Source organism: Mus caroli, unplaced genomic scaffold (genome assembly GCF_978045245.1).
Source record: "Mus caroli unplaced genomic scaffold, Mus_caroli_1 scaffold_4, whole genome shotgun sequence".
Taxonomy (NCBI): domain Eukaryota; kingdom Metazoa; phylum Chordata; class Mammalia; order Rodentia; family Muridae; genus Mus; species Mus caroli.
In genome coordinates this window covers 9,964,834-9,981,526 of record NW_028227259.1, presented here as the reverse complement: position 1 = coordinate 9,981,526, position 16,693 = coordinate 9,964,834, and the positions used below count along the sequence as shown (strand labels likewise).

The window sequence follows — 16,693 nt, the reverse complement described above, 5'->3', positions numbered from 1 at the left end:
GACTGAACAGAAAGGAAAGGCAAACTGGCCACAAGTGTTCATTTCTCTCTGCTTCCTGATTGGGCATGCAATGTCACTAGCTGACTCCTGTTTCTTCTGTCCTCACATCAGCAAGCAATCAAACTGTGGGGCAGAACTAACTCCCCCTTTCTTCCGAAAGTTGTTCTCTTCAGGTATTTTGTTAGAATGATACAAGTTAACAAATACAGATGAGACCATAGTTTTTCTGTGAGGTCCTTAGAAGTGTCCACGGGGGAGGCAGTTGGGCGTAACACTGGTAGGTTACCTACCTGCCCAGTAGACCCTACCTGTCTCTCTCATGTGACCTCAGTATATATCTCCTCCATCCATCTGTGTGTCTCCTCCACAGTCTCAGTGTGATGCTGTCAGGTGGATGAGATCTCATCAGGAGAGTAACCATGCAGAATTTACCACATGGTATTGTGTAGCTCTTCAGGTTTTCTTTGAAACTGCCTACAGTGTTAACGTTGAAAGAGACCCTAAGGAATTCCTATCTACCTTTCTGCTGATTCACAGGAACACTTAGCTCAAATGAATTAAGTGACTCTTGTAAAGAACAGGAAAGACGGAGACTAAAGTATGGCTTTTGAAAGAAGGAGTAAGATATGAACAGACACTAGAGGAGCAATTATGTAAGTAAATGATATGCTTTTCAATCTTAAAAAAGAAAACCAATAACAGACTACCAAAGGAGGCTGTAAACATATCCTTAGAGATCCGTAAGTGGGACAGAGGCAGCATCTTTGACATGCTGGCAAAACAGACACTTCATCTTCCCCAGCTTTTAACAGCTCTTCAATCCTGAATGTCTAAAATTGTAAACATTAAAGAAGAACACATACTTTTCACTACTGGAACATTAAAAAAAAAAACAAAAGAATTGGTTTCTAAAAGAAAATGGTTCAATATCAATTTTGTTTATAAATTCAGGCTACATAAACCTAATTGACTTTTAAATAAACTAACTTGGAGGAGAAAAATAAAAGCATTCCTTTGATGTAAATTTTTATCTCATTTGAAGATAATAAGTTTCATTTTGTTTCCATTTGAAAACATTGCCTACTAACAAAGCTCTACGAGGAAAATTTTATTTAGTTTGATTTTTCTGCAACTTTTATATTAATTAACACAAATACGAGTGTAACTAGAGGATAATAAAGAGCTTTTTCCTCTAACAGCAAATGTAAATTAAAATACCTATTTAATTTTTATACTTGAGTGTGTGTGTGTGTGTGTGTGTGTGAGAGAGAGAGAGAGAGAGAGAGAGAGATTGGTGGTGATGTGTAGGTGAGTGTATGAACATGGGACACGTGTATGGGTTTCATTCTTTACCTTTAATCTTATTTGAAGCAAGAACTCATGTTCACATGGTGTATACCAGGTCAGCTTGCAGGACAGGCAGCACTCTGGGCATTGCATTCTGCCATGCACCTTGGGACATCAGGACTGCGGTTACAAATGCAGGTGGCTTTACATGGGATTACTCTGCTAATACAAACTCAGGTCTTTACACTTGAGTGGTCAGCACTTCACACTGTGGGTTATTTCCCTGGCCCAGCCTTTTTATATTGAGCATGTAAGCCTGTAGAACATTTTAGAAAGATGCATAATAATAATAATAATAATAATAATAATAATTCTTACATATTGCATGATTAAGTGTTAAGATGTGGGGAAAAAAGTTAGCCTTGTTTTCTCAATTAATCGCTGATGTCTTTCAAAGCTCTCGACATCTTCCAGTAATATTAAAATAACTCTGCCAAAATCATGGCCCTTTTTTTTTCCATGATGAGAAAACATTAGCTAATAGACTCAATCAAAGAAGGACAGGTATTTCTCTATTTTAAAAATAAAAGTCTGTTTCTTTATGCTTGACATTTAAAAGAAATAGGTCACATCCTATGTGTTAGAAAAGATGTATGCTTCCCCTCATTTTGTAATAATTATTCCACCACAGTAGTTACAGCTGTTTTGCTAATTAACAACCCAATAAGGTGTTTCTGTGGAGATTTTCTCTCTAAAATCCTGGAATGGGAACTCTGTACTGAAGGGTGTGGTTGACTGGGGAAGAAGTGTCCCATAGCTATGAGCTGGTTGGTGACTCCTTGTGGATTCACCCATTGTAAAACTCAACTTCACTGAATGTCAGTGGAGAAAATCCATAGGGCCAAAGCTCTGAGCTTCTACACAGTAAAATTCCTCCACCCTAAACACTATAAACCAATTGAAAACTATCTGTTTCTAAAATAGCACTGTAAATGAAGGCTATCAAGGCACAGCTATAATTATGTTCCTTCTCACATGTGAATATATATGCTGTCCAAGTGGTACATTTAACTATCTCCAAGTCAAATCAACCTCCTCTGAAAATAAAGTCCATGTGTCTTGGAACAAGGGAACATTCTGAGAAAGTCCTTGTGTTACTGGCTACCTCAGGACACCCTTAGGTTTCATCCTGATACCAGAGGTTGTTTCTTTATCAAAAGAAACTGGATTCCTATTCCACCCTGAGTCCAAGTATCTAAGCAATGGTGTACCTTAAAGAACAGCAAGAAGATGGCCAGCTAAACACTATCATAATAGTGACCACTTCTGGTTTTCTCAGGCATTGTAGGTACATGAAGAAAAGCATTAAAAACGTGGATCTTACTTTCAAGATGTTCCACAATTCATTAGATTAGAGTGGAAAAAATGCAGGCAACTTAATATAAAATTCATATTAAATTATTATCAAAATTCTAGATATGCCACAGGGGCTTAATATTTCAAATTGGAATCTCCAGAGATGAGCCTAAGAATATATATATTTTAAGATTCCCAGGAAGATTGTATGATATAATCAGATTAAGAAGCCACTGGTATGTGTGTGTGTGTGTGTGTGTGTGTGTGTGTGTGTGTGTGTGTATACATGTATATATATCCTTCCCCTCTCCCTCTCTCCCTCTCCTTCTTTCCCTCTCGCTCTCCCTCTCCCTCTCTGTCTCTCTCTCACCAGTTTATACAAATGTTCAGTAGTGCCATACTCATGATCCTTTCACTATGCCTGATCAAACCAGTATAGTCTAGAGTGACTCCTTTTCATTTTCTTTCTTCTGAGTCTTCTCTCTCATCAATTATTAAGGTTTCCTCTGTTCTTACTTCCAGTCTGTTCCTTGTTGGTCGCATCCTAGTAAACTGTTCTCTGGATGACCCCTTGATCTACGTTCACAGCTCTGACCTCTCCAACAATCTTTTAAGGTCCCAAAGGTCAAAACCAACTAAATCAAGTTCATTTTCCTCTAGCCCTTCTGTCAAAGGGATAGTATATCACTCTTGGTATAGAGATGCTATGGGGTTAGGGGACTGAAAGTCAGTTTCATAACCCAACCTTAGAATAACTCTCGAGCCATGTGTCCACCTATTTACTGAGACCCACTGCTTCTACTTGCTTGATCTGTCACAATCTTTCCTTAAGTTTTTTTGAACACCAGCAGTCCTATTTCAAACTATGTCTGTGTCTTTTTTTTATTGTCATGATAAAATACTATGACCAAAACAGTTTGGCAAGGAAAGGCTTTATTTCAGCTTGTGATGCTCAGGCCAGTCACCAAGGGAAGTCAGAGGAGGAAATGAAAGCAGGAACTCAAGGAGAAGCTATGAAGGAGCGCTGCAGAGTTTGCTTAGCCTGCTTTCCTATGCTATCCTTGACCACACACAATGGGCTGGGCCCTCCCATGTCAATCATCATTCAAGAAAATACATCACACTAGCAAGATTTTGCTGAAAGGATCCTGATATAGCTGTCTCTTGTGAGACTACGCCGGGGCCTAGCAAACACATAAGTGGATGCTCACAGTCAGCTATTGGATGGATCACAGGGCCCCCAATGGAGGAGCTAGAGAAAGTACCCAAGGAACTAAAGGGATCTGCAACCCTATAGGTGGAACAACATTATGAACTAACCAGTACCCCCCGGAGCTCTTGACTCTAGCTGCATATGTATCAAAAGATGGCCTAGTCGGCCATCACTGCAAAGAGAGGCCAATTGGACTTGCAAACTTTATATGTCCCAGTACATGGGAACGCCAGGGCCAAAGGGTAGGAGTGGGTGGGTAGGGGAGTGGGGGGGAGGGTATGGGGGACTTTTGGGATAGCATTGGAAATGTAAATGAAGAAAATACCTAATTAAAAAAAAGGAAAAAAGAAAAGAAAAGAAAAGAGAAGAGAAGAGAAGAGAAGAGAAGAGAAGAGAAGAGAAGAGAAGAGAAGAGAAGAGAAGAGACAAGACATCATAGGCTTGCCTACTAGCCAGCCTTGGATGAGCATTGAGTTTCCCAGTTGAGGCTTGTTCTTCTCAGGTGACTATAGAGTATATCATTCGAACATAAAAACATCCAGCGCAGGATGAAGTGCTGGTAGTCTTAGGATATGGAGGAAGCTCATTCCTGACTTAAATCTGTGCTCTTCTTTAATCTTATCATATATGAGTTTTAAAATTAATAATTAAAATTTTGAGGCATTCTAAACTATTGGATAAATCTGAACCATGCTACTATTTTAATTTTCCTTTATTTTCATACTGTATGAAGTTGCATGCTTAGAGCGATATAGAGTTTAATGAACTCTAATAAGAGAACCTATGATGATTATTCTAATGAAGTTATTTATTAGTAAATAGAATTGAAGAGGATATTTATGTATTCACAGATTGTTCATAAGCATTTTGAGTAATCATTTGTCAGTGGCTATAGTATCCTGTTTCCTCCAGTAGTCTTTTCTGGTGCCTATTAAGCTAATATACTATTGCTATTCTGCCTACTAACTTCAAACTAAAATATCATTTATTTATTCTATTGTGAAAAATAGTATTTTCTTTTTTTGTTTTCTAGTATAGTTTTTACTATATGAACTGGTATATCAAACATAAATACATCATAAGTAACCACTGGATATTTAGAAGGTTTTTTCCCTCCACTTTATTATGTTTTGATTGGGAAGTTTGTCCTTAATTCAGATACAACTTTGCCTTTGAGGAGGAATCATGCCTTGCACATCCTTTTCCTTTCTTTGTTTAATAGAGGAGAAGAAATTTTTGTAGCTTGATGTGGTTAATGATGCAAGCATGTATGCAAATCTTCTTAATAGAAGACTCTTCATATCTCAGTCTCTACTCTACCCTTCTATGCACTTCTCATAACCATGAAGCTAAAAGGACAAAGTAAATGCTCTCTGCAGCTAGTTATCAGCAAACAGGACATCTAAATATAATTTATGAGTAAATGGACACAAAAGACAACTCTTTCGCTTGCTCAAGTTGCAACTATGCAAATTATGCATGAGATTTCCCTACAACTGTCAGCCACCGTTATTCTAGAAGATTCCAAGTACTTGCAACCATCTTAAGAAAGTGAGGAATAAGGAGCATGGAGCTATGACATAGTTTGCTTCCTCTTCACATTTCCTTCATGGTCCTTTGCCAGCATAACCAAGGGCAATTGTCATCTGCTGGTTTATTGGGGGAATCCTGGGTTTCCTGAAAACTTTATATATCTCACATGAAATCCTGTGAAGTATTCACTCAAAAGTGATATAAATTGTCCAGTGTGTGGAGAAAATGGGAAGTCATCATTAGGGAGTTGAACTTGGGTTTTAACAACTCCTCCTCCTCCTCCTCCTCCTCCTCCTCCTCCTCCTCCTCCTCCTCCTCCTCCTCCTCCTTCTTCTTCTTCTTCTTCTTCTTCTTCTTCTTCTTCTTCATGGGGAAAATGAACAGTTATATTTGAAAATGAAGGGTAATGATTTGAATTTATTAAAAAGTGAAAAAGAGAAGGGAGTGATTGAGGCATGTTACTTTTATTAACATGTTACTTTTTCCTTTTATAAGTTTTGAAAAAGTCAAAGTTTTAGATATATGTACATGCATGCATACATATATACTACAATCTTTTCAACTCCAACTCAGGGGCTTTAGGGTTAAATTGACATCTGATAGGTAGGAATAATTATTATCCCCAAATTGGCAAATACCACAAGTTGGGTTGTTTCTTGGTTTCATAGATCCCATTGTATAATATTAAGTACTGCATCTCTGCCAAAACAGGCATCATTTCCCCTGAAGCTTACATGACACTTACAGGACTGCTCACATTATGCGAAATATCATTGCAAGTCATTTAATTAAGGTTTGGTTTCTTAATAGCTTCGTTCCCAGTTTCTGTCCCAGAGGGTGGCAGCATGGCAGAAGGAAAAACCTGGGGCTTTGTGCTCACAGGTGTTATCAATCCTGCCCTGTCCTGTTTGCCTTTGACCTTGGGGTAAAAAAATCCCCGAGGATCTCCTTGAAGAGGTTGATTCTTTCTAAAACTGGGGGTGATGTGCCATTGTGAAGATAAAATGAGGCAATACATGTAGATCACAAAGCTCTGTCTCACAAAAGACACGGGTTGATTCAATTGGATGCCCCAACCATTATCACAAGCAGATTGGATTCAATATGGAAAACTCCTCAAGAAATGTTTAACTTAATTTTGTTAAATTTGAACCTATAAGCTGCGCTGTCTGTTAATAAAGCTCTGTGGCTTAAAAAGTTCATTGGCAACCAGTATCACATTAGGGCTCTGGAATAAGAGGCTCCAATCAGACCTCTTCTCTAGTCGGCCCTCATCACATCTCCTGGCCTGTGAGTAGAACAGGTAACTATTTCTTTTGTTTCCTTTCTGCCAGCTCCTCTGTCTTTGTTTTTCCAGTCATCTCTGGCTCCATGTGGGCTTGATTTTATTACACTGCTCTGGTGCTTTAGGGAAAGTTTATTTTTAATTCTGCTTTTGAGAAATTTTTTTATTGTAAGAAATGGCACAAGCCATCAAAATTTAGACAAAAAACGTCCTTTCCTACGGTGGCAATTACTAATTTATACAGTCCGTTCTATTGAATGTTGATGGTTTTTAATGAAGTAAGTCAACAGTAAGAATCCTGAAAGCTGAGTAGTTAAAGTGAGAGGAAAAGGAGAGGGGATATAGGAAACCATGCTGCTTATGAAAGCTTATGTTTGTCTAGACTCAGCTCTTGGCCAAGTTTTTCTCCTAAAGCAGGAGAACCTACTGATGCCCCACTCAGATCTAGCTGGTTGTGTTCACAAGGTAATGTAGATGAAGAGTTATAGAAAAGTATGATCCTGTGGAGAAAAGCAGAGATCATAAGTCACCTTGGTTTGCAGAAATTAGAATTGGCTAGTTCATCAGGAGAGCAGAAAAGCAGTTCCAGAAAGGACAATGGAACGTATTTGTGCCCATTCTGAACAGAAGTCCCATCTTGTGCTTTGCTTTGGCAGTCAAGTGAAACGTGTCTCAAATAGAATTTTAAAACATGGAGAATTTACCTGCTGAAGACTTGGAAATTATCTTATGTGAATGCTACATTTGCATAGTTTTATTTGCTGTGGGCTTTTGTTTTTGTTTTCTCAGATAGCACTGATGATTGAACATAGCTCTTGCACATCCTAACCAAGGATAGTACAACTGAGTTAGATCTGCAGCCAGTGGATATTGCTAACTTATGATTTAACTTAGTGAGTTACTTTTGGCGAGGAAATTTTCTCCTGTGGAACTTTTATGTTCAAAGTATATTCCTGAGACTTATTTATGGAGAGAAAAAGCTAGCAAAGAAGAAAGCATTTCACATCTTTACTTTATGTACTGAAAAGTATGTGTATATAGGTGTGTTTACTTTGACTATGGCACCCATTACAACACCAAAGTATACTTTATATCAAGGTAATTGGTTTGGGATATACAAATTCATGAGCTGAAAGCCAATAAAATAAAACATTATAGCCATGGACATGGAAGCTAGCATTTATTGCATCATCTTCTACAATGACATGAGGGTTATTGTAACAGTGATGGGGTGACAGTGGCAAAGTAAATGATGGTGGTGATGGTGACTGTGGTGGTAGCAGTAGCTATAATGGTGAAGAGGGCAATAACCAGGAGGGTACCAATGCTAGCTGTGAAGGGATGGTGATGGTGGTGGTGGTGGTGGTGGTGATGGTGATGGTGATGGTGATGGTGATGGTGATGGTGATGGTGATGGTGATGGTGCTGGTGCTGGTGATGGTGATGGTGATGGTGATAGATATGAGTTGTTATGGTTAATGCTTCATAACTCTGTTCAACTGATAGCATCACTTTTTTTTCAGATGAGCAATTTGTCTAGTGCTACTCCATGCAGAAATGTTAGAGTTGCTAAATTGCTGTGTCTTTGCCACTGAAACAGATTAAAAGGCTTTTCTTAAGGCACCTGCTTTGGCTTTAGGACAAAAGAAAATCCCAAAGCATGAATTCCCTGCATTTTGCTTTTCTTGCCTTAGAATGGGATAATCAAACCACTCCCTGTGACAATTATGGATACAAGCACATATATATAACTGACTTCAAGCAGAGCAGCATAATTTGACAGTGACTGAAAAAAATGCATTAATTTGACATAAAGAGTCAAAAAGAAGTGAGTTGTTTCTGATGAAAATTGCCATGTACCCTACAAGGGAATAAAAGAGGAATTTATTACAGATCCACATTCTGCAAGTACTAGCTACGTCTACCACCCCCTACATTGTAACACAGACCATGAAGTTGACACTCACACAAACTAGCAATGGTATAATTACCCACTACCCAGATCAATTCATATAATTGAAAAAAAAGAAGGCAGGCTCCATGACTCTGCCTATGATAAACCTTATTCTCAGGAAAAATTAATTTTCTTGTTGTCAAAGAAGATCTATAATGTATTTGGTTTTGACTTCATATAAACACAGTATCAATCTACACTAAAAAATGCACTTAAATGACAATTGTGCTATATATTTAAAAGAATTTCTATTTGTTAGTAAATATTTTAGATTATGTAGAGATATTCCATAGAAACACTGGAAGTATTCAATAGAGAAAAGGCAGCAGTTTATAAGTGCAATTGATTTTTTTTTTTTAAAAAAGAATTAACATTTAGCTTATTGCTAAAATACAAGTATTGGCTTTTGTAAAGCATGTAATTTCTAACTTTTGCCTTTGAAAAGCATACACTATAGCCTAATAATGAATCAATATATATTGTTCATGATTAGTTATATGAAAGGTGGCAGTGCTTCCTAATTTGACTGATAGCATAGCCCTGTGTTCCCATTTGGTTTTTGATGCTATGACAAATAGAGACAAAGCAATTTGGGGGAAAGAATTATTTCAGCTTAAAGGTTACATTCTATCATGGGAAGCCAAGGCAGTGGTTCAATACATGACTCTTCAGGCAGGAACTGAAGAAGAGCCCAGGGAAGAACACTACTTATGGCCTGCTCAGCTCTCTTTCCTATATAGCCCAGGCTTGCCTTTTCAGTGATGGTACTGTTCACAGTGTGCTCGGCCCTGCCGTGTCAACTAACACTTAAGAAAATGCCTCCCGGACATGGCCAAAGGCCAGTCTGATAGAAGTAATTCCTAAATGGAGTACCCACTTCCTGAATGTATCAAGTTGACACCTGATGCTAACTATGACACTCTATTAATTAATATGATCAAAAAGTACATCTAATACTGTACTGAGTCAATGGTGCCATCTCACCAATTTCAAACTATCTTTGGAAAAAAGCAAAAATTTCCCTTCTCTCTTGTTAATAAGACAATAATGGTAAGAGATAATTGTGTTTTGTATCGGTTTATAATAGCTGCAGGCATTATGTCAAGTTCTTTTTTTTTTTTAGTTACTAAATTTAGTATTTTATTTTATTTTTTTTAATTTTTAATATTTTTTTATTACATATTTTCCTCAATTACATTTCCAATGCAATCCCAAAAGTCCCCCATACCTCCCCCCCACTTCCCTACCTACCCATTCCCATTCTTTTGGCCCTGGCATTCCCCTATATTGGGGCATATAAAGTTTGCAAGTCCAATGGGCCTCTTTTTCCAGTGATGGCCGACTAGGCCATCTTTCGATAATTATGTCAAGTTCTAAGCATGGCTTGTTATTTAAGCCTCATGGTGAAACTCTAAGGCAAGTCTGGGAACTCAGGCAACAGAGGCTGGATGACCTGCTTTTGATCGCAAAGTTCAAAAATAACAGACCCCAGTCAAAGCCAGTCTAGCAGTTGATAATGAGCCTTTCGTGGGTGGGAAATAAAAGTAGAAGGCAAAACAATCACAGCACTGGTGCCCTGATAGGATCTGCTACTGCCGTTCAGTGGCCAGCAGATTGAGATATGTAGTGAAGCATGTTTTCCAGGCTGTGGTTGAGTCACAGAGAGAAAAGTGCTCTTTACGAGTTCCTGTATCTTTGGTGAGGTATTCAGCTTCTCCAAAAGCCACTTTCCTCCATGGTTAAATGGTGCTAACAGTACCTCATAGAGCTATTGTCAGGATTAAAAACGTTAAACCTCAGGACAAGAGAGATGGCTCAGCTGTTATGAGCATTTAGTGTTCTTGCTGAAGACCCAGGCTTAGTTCCCTTAACCCATATTTTGGCTCACAATCATCTGTACCTTCTGTCTCAGGAATTCAAACCTCTTCTGACCTCCACAGGCAGGATATGCATATGGCAAAGTACTTATAAGCATAAAATAGAGATAAATTTTAAACAATTAAATGCCTTTGAACTAGGAGGAAAGTGTTTTTTTTTTAGTGTCATCCCTCTGACTGCTTAGGCTGCCGTAGCTTGGAGAGCACAAGTATAAACTAAAGGAGAGGCGAGAAATGGGTTCATGTGCAGTGCAGTGTGGTCAGGAAGTTCTTGAAGAATAAAAGCAGATGAAAAAAGCAAGGGGTGTCAGGTACAAGACAGTGGGTCTGGTGCACCTGTAACAAAACCCTGATATAGTTAGTAACAGTAGGCAAGTTAGGAATGTTCTCCTGGTCTTACAGGAGGGGGAAATTGCACAGAGTACTGCCTATATGTTAATATTTGTGGTCAAAAAATACACACATTTACTTCATATTGTTTTGAAAAGTCATCTCAGCCTTCCTAGAACAGCTAATTTAAATTTAAAAAGCAAGTCTCTCATTTAACTTACAAGGGATCATGAGTATGAAATTTGAACCTGTCTTCCTAAGCCAGTTTTCCTTAATACCACTTAGTTTTCCTATTACTTTTAGTGTCCTGTGTTTCTCAAGTATAGAATTCAAAGTGAGATCAGCATCTTTCAGGAACTAGTTGCTTCTTAGGAGATCTGCATTTCAGTGTGACATTCACAGCCCTTGAGGATGCAATCCTTTTGACACTGCCCCATTCAGGTTCTGTGAGGCTTGCTTCTCGACAGCTTCTGGGACCTTTGTCTCTATTCTATAGCCCACTTGATCATCTCAAGCTTTTCTCCCTGAACAATTGCATCTCTCACAAACTTTGGTTTGTCTACCCTGCTGTGACCTTCTCTGAAGACCTTCACCACACCACCCCCCACCCCAAAAACTGAATGTGGACATGTGAATGCAGCTGGAGCAGACTTGCCAATCTAGTCTTTCTTTGTGACATAAGAGACTACAGTAATTGCAGCATCCTGTTCATTGAGAACAGGGTCTCTAAGCAAATACAGTTTGAAGGCAATAGGATAACATATTAGATTATATACACAACAGAATGAAGTTGGATAAAAACAGAAGACAGAAGCCGGGCATGGTGGCACATGCCTTTAATCCCAGCACTCAGGAGGCAAAGGCAGGCAGATTTCTGAGTTCAAGGCCAGCCTGGTCTACAGAGTGAGTTCCAGGACAGCCAAGGCTATAAAGAGAAACCCTGTCTCAAACAACTAAGGAAAAAAAAAAAAAAGAAGAAGAAGAAGACAGAATGGAAAGATGATACAATTCCTGAGAAGCAAAGATAAGGGGTTTGCTAGTCGCCAGGAGCCACCCAGACCCAGCCTGTGCTTTGAGGTGCTCAAGCACTCTGCAGTCCAGCCACACCACCCTGCACAAGTCTCTATGTTTGCTTCCCTGCCAGCTTGCTTTGTCTGTCATCAGGATGCCCTTTTGTCGGCTAGATAACTAATACACTCAACAGCTCAGGTCAATCTCACCCTTTTCTACTGCTCTTCCTACCACTAAGGGGAATGTCCTCCTTTTCTGAATTCCCACAACACCTTGTACTATAGACTGCTGTTTCTATTTTATGTTAATGGTAGCCATAGTTTAAGTATCTCAGATGGTTTGTGTTGGGCCCTTCTTGTGTTTAGCCTTGTGTCCAGCATAAAAGGATTTGTTTAATGAATAGTGTGTAAAAAAGTGAGCAGACAAATGTAGACTTATTTCACCGTATGTCATCAGTTTGGAAGTAGTAGGAGATGGTTTAGAACAATGGCTCTAGTTAGTGGCTATAATATTTTTATTAATGTATTTTTGTTGTAAGTTAGCACCTCATTGATAAGCTTAGATAGGCCTCTTTAAATATGACCCTCTGACTTTAATCAAATAACAAGAAGACCAGATAAATATCTTTTAAAATATCAAAGAATTTAAACTTTGTTTTACGGTAACATTTGGGCTAAATCCCACATGCTGTGTAATAAAATATAGAAGGCCCATCTCTCTCTATCACTGGCAGCACCATGCATAATACACTCAAGAAAATTGCCTCTATCACCAAAGAGGAATTTTTTTTAAGGCTAAGAATAAACAAAACAGAACAAAACAAAATACACTAAAGCCAAACTGTGAGTGAATTTGGAACTGAAACACCTAATGCTAAAGGGGAAGAATATAGAACCAGCCACTGTGGTTCTAAGAGACTGGGAGCTCAAATCCTTGCATGTTTCATCCTGTAAAATTTTAGGTCTTCCTAAATTTGTCTAAGCTGACTTACTTTTCTGCAGAGAGATATTTTTTACTGTCCAATGTTTGGATGCCAATTTTTGTAGCACAAACTGAAGTTAATTTTGTAGCCAGTTAGCATATAATTTATTTGAAAAAGCTCAAATTAGATATCTCCATGCAAGGTAACACTTTAAAAATACAAAGCAGTGGATAGTTGGTACTCATTTTCTGTCTGGTTTAGAAGGTGTTTATGGAAGGGACTGTGTGCTTTTCAGCTTGATGGCCTATCATTCAAGCAATGTTTCCTTTCTTTGACTTCAGTCTTGAGGGAGCAAGAGGTGGTTGTGTGAGAGAAATTTTTGTTTGTTTTTGTTTTTTATAGGCTGTAGAAGGCAATAGGATAGTTGCTCCCTCCCCGAATACTTTGTGGAGTACCCTTATTATGTAGACACCCCTGTAGGAGAAGTTTTGATGCTAAGGTCCTGTTCCCCAATTACTTCTTGATCTGTCAGTAAACAAACCATGGGCCAATTGCTGGGCAGAAGGGGTAGGCAGGACTTCTGGGTCTTGGGGCAAGAGAGGGATGCAAGGGAGGAGAGACAGAGTTTGCCATGCTTCTGATGGAGAAAAGTTGAACCACAAGGGCCACTCCTACAGGCTGTTTATCAGGGACTAGATGCCACTGAGCAACTAAAGTTTAGGGCAGGTGGAAGGTGTGGAGCTAAGAGTGTTGATAAGGGCACAATAGTCGAGGGAGTTTAATAATGCTCAGGAGTTATGCCAAGAATGCAAAGTTGAAAATATACAACTGTGTGTCTGTGTCTTTTATCCATGGATTAAAGGGAAGCTGTGTTGGGGCTGGCAGTAGGGCCCATTCCTGGAGTTTAGGCGGGGTAGCAAAAGCTACATGCAACACACCTCTATACCAAAAGATGGCAAAGTGACAAAGACTACATAACACATTTGTTTGATCACAATTTCATGGAATGAGGAAGCCTTTAGCTTAAAGGTCCAAAGCTCCAGTAAAATATGCCTACACTTAGAGTCAATAAAGCATGGATAACCATGTAGAAAAAAAGGATTGAGAAAACAAGGATTGATCTAAATCTGAGTGTAGAACCCTCAAAGCCATCTGTTAATGTGTCTGTGACTGCTCTCTTTAATGTGTCTTTTTGTTTGTTTCAAGATAGGGTTTCTCTGTATAGCCCTGGCTGTCCTGGAACTCACTCTGTAGACAGGCTGGCCTCGAACTCAGAAATCTACCTGCCCCTGCCTCCCAAGTGTTGGGATTAAAGGCGTGTGCCACCACAGCCAGGCTTAATGTGTCTTCTTGTGGTTGTGAGATAAGACTTCTGAAATGAGACAGACAGCAGAGCCAACAAGGGGAGCAGAGGGAGATGATGTTGTACATTGTTTTTTGAGAAATCAGGTATTGGTTTCTATGTCTTCTTTTGAAGACAAGAAATTCCAGTTCCTGCTGGTTTTCAGGCCAGGAGCAGGGTGGTACAAAGGAAGGTGTGAGAAGAAAGAAGAGATTTGGCTTCCAAGTCCATTTGCATTCTGAGGCCCAGCACTGTATCACTGTCCCGGCTGTCAGGATAAGGAGGGTTGCCTAACATTTTCCTCTCACGTTGAGCCATCAGGATCTTGAAATTAAGAATGCATAGGTAAGACTTGGAATAGAGCTCAATAGCAGGGTATTTTCCTAACACATGTGATGCTGATTTGACCCTCAGTCCCTCAAAAGCTCTTGTTTATTTATTAAAACCACATGTGGACCCGCAAAGGTCAACCAGGAGTTCCCATGTGCCTCATTCTTACCTTCACTTTCCCAGTCATTTTGTATCTGAACAGTTTGTGAATATCATCTCCTCCTTTTTGCAGGGCCACTGAGAGTACAGGAGGCCCATTTTCTTCAGAGGTAGGCTCCCTGTTGTCTACCAAGAGTGCTATAGCAGAGAACCAATTGGGAGGAGGCTCGCTCTGTGCATCCCAGGCCAGTGGCCACACACTTGTCTCCCAGAGTTAGTGAGACAGGTGTTGCCTCTTGTTTCTGAGTCTCAGGACCTGATTAGGCTTTGCTGCCTGGGCACTTTCCCTCCCAGGCATCAGGGCCAGGGATGGCATAGGGAGGAGGGGCCCACTACCACTGATCCATTTGACATTGAGAAACCGAGGCAGAGAAGGGAGAAGTGATTTGCCGAAGAGCTAAGTTACCTGATATGGGACCTAGTTGCACAATAGGAAACTATTGATTTCTGGGAGTTTTGTCATTTTTTTTTCTTCTTTCACATTATCATTATCTTCTATAATGCTCCGTAACTTCGGGATTATGTTAACTGGGTTGCAAAGAACAGAGCAATTAGGAAAAGTGTGTAATAGTAAAATTAGTGATTTTCTGACCCTCCACAGAAAGAGCAGTGAGGCTCACAAGTTTAAAGGAATTGTTCAGTTGGGTGATGCAGAAGGGATGCAGCCTTGTTATTAACATTGAAAAGTTTAATTACATTTCATTATACTATGCTAGCTTCTCCTAATTGCTAAAAGGGGACTATGAAAGGAAAACCAAAAAGGCTCAATCTCTAGGAGTTTTTCCCCTCGGCTTTGTAATGTAAATGTGCCCGTGTGGATATTAAAACTCACACATTCCATCCATCTCACAGGCTTTTAAGGGAAGGGTCACCTGACTTCACCTAGAGCCGCCCCCTCCCTTTCCCAGAGGGAATCCAAAAGTGAGAGACAGGCAGACTTGCGTAGAGCCCAGGTTTTCATGCAGTGAGATGTAAATGACCCTGACTGAATGGGAATCCAGTGAGGTGGCTAGTGGGGGGTGGGGGAAGAGACAGGAGGGAGAGAGCAAACGCCAGAGAGAGAGAGAGAGAGAGAGAGAGAGAGAGAGAGAGAGAGAGAGAGAGAGAGAGAGCAAGCGCTAGAGAGAGAGAGAGAGAGAGCTGCATGCTTCATCTTTGAGGGGAGGGAAAACAAAAGACCTCAGGAGCAGTTTTGTGTTGCTGTGTCTGGCTTCAAGAAGAAAATTCTAGACATTTATGCCGGCAAGACCAAAGCTCAGCTAAGATTACTTCTCCCAAGAAGATAATTGTATCAGAGGATGGGTTGGAACAGTACAGGTGGTTTGAGGAGACGCTGACAGAGGACCATGGAAAGGTGGGAGAGGACGCGCGGCTCCTGGGCTTCCTCTGAGCTCAGCTCCAGGTTGGTAAGCTTAAACGGACGGCTCTGGCTTCGCGATTTCTAATCTGTCTATGTGTGTGTTCTATTTATAGCCTCCATACCCTCCTGTTCTCCAGCCCCTGGGTAAGACAGTGCCATATTCTGGCAGATGAGAACCTAAACTTGCTTTGACTCTCACTTTGTATACCGAATGCCTCTCACTGGCTTCCGGAGCTTTTGTTTAATACAGCCAGCCAGAGCCATCATGATGTCTCCTTCTAAGCCACAATGTGTGCTTCTGCCCGAGATTGTCGGGTGGCTGTTTGGAGAATAGTTAGCATTTTGCCCCACCAGGCTGCAAATGCATGTCGAAGGTATTGTGAGATGTTGTGAAACAGCAAATATCTGCTGACTTAGCATTTTGGCTTATGTCAGACTAATTCTCCGATAACCCACCACCTCTGCCTTATCTGAATTTCCCACAATTGAGTTCAAATATTATAACTTTGAAATGGCACCCCGTCAACAAAGGCACACCCCAGGTATTCTTCCAGCAACGTGTTTTACCTCCTATTGAAGCCAAAGCTTTTTTAAAAAAATCTTAATGTGCCTGGGTCTGGGGAGAGAATACAGTGCAGTATGATTAAATTAGGTTCAAAGCCCTTTTTTTTTTTTTTTTTTTTTGTCTCCCATGAGTGGGTACAGATGTGTGTAAATCAAATACATAATTTCTC

The 16,693-nt window shown here is 39.9% G+C and overlaps 1 protein-coding gene across 8 annotated transcripts in view; it reads left to right on the top strand.

Annotated features, from left to right (window-relative positions):
- The window catches only part of Magi2 (membrane associated guanylate kinase, WW and PDZ domain containing 2), a 1,489,420-nt gene that overhangs the window by 682,475 nt on the left and 790,252 nt on the right, over positions 1–16,693 (top strand). Inside the window, exon 1 of one of the 8 annotated variants that reach the window (XM_085836469.1) lies at positions 15,615–16,001. The exons of the other annotated variants lie outside the window; for them this stretch is intronic. The gene's annotated coding sequence lies outside the window, so the exon portion shown is untranslated. Of the gene's footprint in view, positions 1–15,614; positions 16,002–16,693 lie in introns of those variants that run through there. 8 annotated transcript variants of the gene reach the window in all.